The sequence below is a fragment of the Rissa tridactyla genome, chromosome 3 (genome assembly GCF_028500815.1).
Source record: "Rissa tridactyla isolate bRisTri1 chromosome 3, bRisTri1.patW.cur.20221130, whole genome shotgun sequence".
Lineage (NCBI taxonomy): Eukaryota > Metazoa > Chordata > Aves > Charadriiformes > Laridae > Rissa > Rissa tridactyla.
The window spans coordinates 64,589,091-64,595,090 of record NC_071468.1 but is presented as its reverse complement, the minus strand read 5'-3'; positions in this window follow the sequence as shown (position 1 = coordinate 64,595,090).

The following is a 6,000-nucleotide window of genomic DNA, read 5'->3' as shown; positions in this document are numbered from 1 at the left end:
CAGTTATTAAGGCACTATACGCAAATTCTCTGATTTTCAACTTGAATCACAAGCTCACTTAGCATCCCCACCAGTGCCCTTTTCCTCCAAAAGAGAAAAGACTGACTCACGCTTCATGAGAAGCTGAGAAAATTATATCAATAAGAGGAAAATGATGAGCATCTTTTGAAAACCTTTTGTACATGTTTCCTGGTAGTTTCATACATGCATCTGGAAAAGCTATAGATAATTAACTTACTAATCACCTTTCTGATGTAAAACTTATCTAGGATAGGTCATAATTCATATAGGTATGCTTCAAAGCAATAACTCTGTCTGATCTTACTGTCCCAAACTTTTCCAAATTACCATTTTTATTGGTTCATTCAGACATTCTTATTTATAAGCGAAGGAAAAAAAGTTATTGACAAACTGCTCAAGGTGTTATACAGACAGTGTAATGGGATCCTGGTTATGCTGCATCTGTCCTTGGAGAGCACATCAGCTCCTGCGGCAGAAAGCTGCAGGAGGCTATTGAAAAGCACTAGGGCTGATTTCTTATGTTTTGGTTTGGTGTAACCACTTTACCTTTTCAAAATTGATATAATGTGACAGTGAATAGAGTTGCAAGAGGAGCAATTCAGAAAGGAGAGTACCAAGTACTGGGTGCTCTTAGTTCACGCTGGGTGTAACAGGCATAAGCTCAGCACCTCAAAATCAAGAGAGAGAACATACCTGATACACAGATACATCAGATACGTCACTTGGCACTAGCTCAGTTGTGTGGTAAGACAATCTATTTGATTATTTGATTGACTTACATAGGTCAAAGTCAGTCGCTGCTGAGCAGTCAAATGGAACCCAGCAACAGTTACATGGCTCCACTCACAGGTGTGCTCATTTCCACACCATTACCAGAACAGCTTGACAGGTTTGCACGATCAAGTATAAATGACTCAATACAAAACTTGTAACTTGAAATTTTTAATTTCTTTGGCAATCTAGTCCTATGGCAGTAGCTAAGTTCCTGCAGCTTTTTCAGTGAGTGGTAATATCAACTTTTATTAACAAAAGTTGCCTCTCTTACGACCTGTGTTGATTGAAGGCCTAGCTTAGATACCTGACAAAAGTTTCTTCCTCATGACTCAACTATGAGAAAGATGTCCTAAGCATTAAGAAACCTACACTCCTGAATAGAGTCCCTATTGACACGTGAAAGGATTCAATATTTTCATACTTTCAAACATTTGTAATGAGGCCAAAAAAGGAAGAATAAGCTGATGTTTCTACAAATAGGATTAGCTCAGCAGTTCCTATGGCACAGAATGAATGGAAGAATAACCCTAGGAATGCAAGGGGAGATGCTGACTCACGGAAAGACATCTAGTGACTGCTGGCTGCAGCGTGGGCAGGAAGCGTATAACAGGGGCAGCATCGCATGAATCAGTCTTGAACACTGAGAGTTCCCATCTGAATGAAGTGTTGAGGTGATGAAGGTGGCAAAGAGAACCACACTAGTGCCATGGCCCTTGAGAAAGGACCTGTGTCCATATAACATCTACCAAATTTCCCAGTGTAGTATCAGGTATGGTGCAGTAAGGAGGCTTTGACAGCTGCTGCCAAAATGTGCTCTGTTAGGACGACACACACAGTAGAGAAGGGAAGGGTCTTGAGAGTCCTCTCTCTTTTCAGGCAGATGATGCAACCAATTAGATATTTACCACACGGAGAACTCTCCTGACTTATTTCCCAAGAAAAACCGCTTGTTTGTTTCTGGTATCAGAGAGGTTCAGAACCTCTCTGGGAAACTCCCAGTGATTAACAACAATCTGTTGCCTTATTCAGAGCCCACATCAGGTTTCTGGTTTTGGGAATTGGAATAGTTCATGAAATCTTATCTCTAGAGAGGCATTTACAGGAAACGTTCTCCAAGAGTGATGCTCAAAAAAACAGGCAGATTTTTTTTTTGTTCTGAGAATAATTTTTCAAAATAAATGAAAATTCTGCAATATTTATTCTTATTTCCTTCAAATGAAAGTAAGAAAAAATGCATTTAATTTTAAATCAAAACATTTAGTTTTGACTCAAATGACAAAAGGTTCATTCATTTAGACTAAGTAACATTAAATCAATTTTAATTAAAAGCTTTAGTTGTTTCCATGCGTTTTGTTTTTTTTTTTCAAAATCAGAAATAGGTATGGAAATTACAGGCACTATTCAGCAAATAAATCTTCATTAAAATCGTAGAAAAATTTGTGTTGAAGGGGACCTCGAGAAGTCACCTGGTCCAGTCTCTCACTCAAAGCAAGGGTCGGTTTACTGAAGGTCTTCCCAAGTCACATTTTCAAAATCTCCAAGGATGAAGAGTCCCCAACCTCACAGGTATTAAGTTGTACCTTTCAGACATGTTTGCTCCATGAAGTAGTTTGAGTGGGGCTCTCCCCATGTGTGATATGTCTTACACAGTTAACAAAGATCAAAGTATAATGCAAGTAGAACAAAATTCTGTATGTCACGGGCTACAATGTGCAACAGTCGCACAGAGAAGTTGTTGCTGTTAGAGGAGACAGGACTGGATACACAATGAGTTCTATCTTCTACGAAAATAATCTTCAGGAAATTCAGGGTAGTTACCCACGTGTGGAGAATCATAGTTATTCCAAGCCTGAAACTGTACAGGCACCCCAAATCTGTTGGTTTTCACCTGTTTATTTCTGTGGGTGAGAAGTAAATGGGGACAGCTTTTAAGAAATATCAAACCTTCGGTGAGTTTTCCTGCACTGCAAACTCTTGTAAACTCTTCCTTAGGAAAGTAGAAACGAATGTCATAGACAGCAACAGTTCATTAGTTTACCAAATCCCTGTTCAGCTTACTCTTAGAATTACAATTAAAGGATCCTAACAGCTTTTATCTAGCTCATCCATGAAGATCCAAATCAGACTCTGGAGGTGTCTATCTTCCTTAACTGTGGATGGTGATTCTGGTCAGTGTGTAGCCTTGATTATTTGCTCAAATATGGCTAGGAGGAATCAAGGTCAACGTGTATGTCTTTTAGGAAACACGCCCTATACTTGCATCCAACTGTTAAACATAATCTGTCAGTTTGCCATCATTTTCCTTTTCAGCTGAAGAAGCCAAGCAGCCATAACTACAACAGCGTAACAGGAAAAAAACAAGACCATTTAAATCTTTTTTCTTGTTGCACATTTCCTGTTCATTTTCGGCGTGCTCATTTCCACCCCGTTACCAAAAATTTCTCGAAGCTTCCAACAGCACTGTCATAACAGTTCAAAAAGCAAGGTATATCCAAGGTTGGCAGATGCCAAGACAGACTCATGTCTTTGTTTCATAAGTCTCTAAAAATAAAATCCGTGACTCCCCACATGCTGATATCACACAATGGTCCCACGATAAGGAGCAAGACATCCAAATTTTGTTTATTTCTCCTGTAATCTACAGCCATCTCCCCTTCATGTGGGGTCTCCAGGTTCAAACCTTTAATGTTTTCCACATACTGATAAGATGTAGGAGTTCTTGACAGTCGTCTTTCCTTGATCTTCTCTCCTTGACTTCTCTTTGTTACATATTTCTTTCTGCTTGCCTTAGTGGTCCTCCTTATGTCCCCTGCTTTTCATCCCCTTTACTATGTCTCCTCCTTCCCAGTCATGTACCCAAACAAACTACTTTGCTGAGCTTTTCCCAATAATTTTATCCTGTGTTTTTTTCTTCTCTGTCCATAATTGTTGCTAACATTCCCTCCTGATGGGCATACTGTTATTCACTCCTGAACATGCACTTCTCCTAAGAACTCTCCAAACCATAGCTCTTCCCCTAGAAAACTGCTGACTGACCGAACAAGTTAAAGTTAGAGAGAACAGACGTTCTTGGGAGTGAGACTGGAGTCAGCAGAGCACACAGAGGAGCAGAAGCAGCTAGTGTTCAGTTCTCTCCTTTCTTTGAATATCATGTGTGTGCTATCAATTTTCTGAGTTAATAATTTCGTTACTGTCTGTAAAATGCCTTATTAATAATAGTAGTAATAATCCTAGTCATCATCCCCAGCCAGTTAATCATAAATATCAGTCTTACAGTTTTCACCTGAAGAAAGTTTCAGGGAGGTTATTCCAGACTGAAAACAGGCAGCAGTGTACAGGGCAGCAAAAACCCAATGCTTTCCCACTTCTTCCTTCCTGTTCCTGGAACAGACATCCTGCAGAGCATCTCGACCTAACAACTTGATGCAAGGAGAACCAGCATCTCGTGTACCATTTTAATTGGCTGGAAAGCTTTTTCCAATTCTCAAGACTGAATTCCAGCTTTTCCAAACAAAGTAGTCTCAGCAGGGTCCCATTGGTTATTTCTGCATTGTTTTATTTGAAAGGCTCATTCGCTTGACAACGAATTATAACATGTGTTAGTAATTAGCTGTGGAACTCTCATCAAATGCTAAATAAATTCCTTGTGATCAAAATCGTATTAGGTAAATAAATACCAAATAATTGATAAACAAAGGCTACTGCAGGAGCTTGTTGCATGAGGAGAACTTAACGAAAGTACTGTATCCTCAAGAGCTTACCCGAAGAACGGAAAAGCAGAAAGGCAGCAATAACAGCAGGATTAACATGCTCTTAAAAGGAAACAGAAATTAAAACAAGAGGACTGAGGAGCTAGCCAGAGGATGGGACAGGAGGAGGAGGTTGAATCATTCAAAGACTTCTGGGCCTGGAGGCTACCTGGTCATTCCTCAACCCTCTTTAAATGCACTGAGAAACAGTAGGCTAGATTTTCATTTAGTGCCAAAAATACAGCTCTGCTGAGCTTCTCTCCTTCAATAGGGTAGTACTGATTTACACTGGGTAAAAACCTGTCCTACACATTAAAGACTCATGCTTGGTATTGGCAGGCTGTTTGCTGGCTTTACAATCAGACATTAAAGAACATCACTTGCCCTTTTAATCCAGATTTTGAAATAAAATCATCCAAATCCATTTTTTTTTTAACTTTCTTTACACTCCTTGCAGGAAATTTGGGGAGGGAGGGGAACCTTTTGCAAAGCTTGACAAACCGTTTGGTTCTTCTATATTTTTATAAGAAGAAAATCAAGTATGAAACTTGAGGAGCAGATTTTCTCAGCTAGAATCAAAATCCACTGGACCATGATACAGCTTTAAATTATCCCTTTGGGGATTCATAAATCTTTGGTTAATTTGAGCAAAGATCCCCTCTAGGGGGATAATACTCCTAATGGAATTGACAAAACAAGTGGAAAATGTCTTTTCCAGTCAGATTCACACAATTCCTGACTCAGGAGGAATGAAGATGCAACTGAGAGCTCAAGGAAAGCAGTTCTCTTGAGGTTTCTCAAGAACTGGAAGCTGGAATAATCATCTTAGTCTTCAAAAGGTGAGAATTTAATTGGACCATCCATGTCCTGATTTTTAGAAATAGGGCACACAATGCTAATTGTAAGTCATATTTATTGAAGAGAGCTCAGGATGGCATCTAAACTTTTCCGTGCTTTACATCTGTTGTCATTTGTCATTGTAGAGCCCTCCTGAAGTAGAATAACTCACTGTCCAAAACCTCTTTTCTAAAATGAATATGCATAAATGCAAATAACTGAGGAACAGCAATTAATAGAAGGGCCTTCCAGTGAAATATTTATCCTCTTGTCTCGCAAAGGTTTCACATCATCCATGTGAAAATAAATGGCCATACTTTCAATATAAGGGTATTTTATCTTTGGAGAGAGCTATTCAGAAAACTTCAGCTCCATCTCTGAAGCAAGGTCCCTAGCTCTGAATCCAATAAAATAGTGCCAAATTTGTTGCTGTGATGATGGGTCAATCCTACAACAAAGAGCGCAAGACAAAGCAGCTCAGTATCCTGAATGGTAGTCTCCCAAACCCTCTACTTCTGGGCATTAAGGAGGAGGAGCTTCGTAATTTTTAGCAAGAAAAAAAACATTCAGTTAAGATGCAGAGGTGAACAACTTGCTACATGTCAGAACCAGATAAATT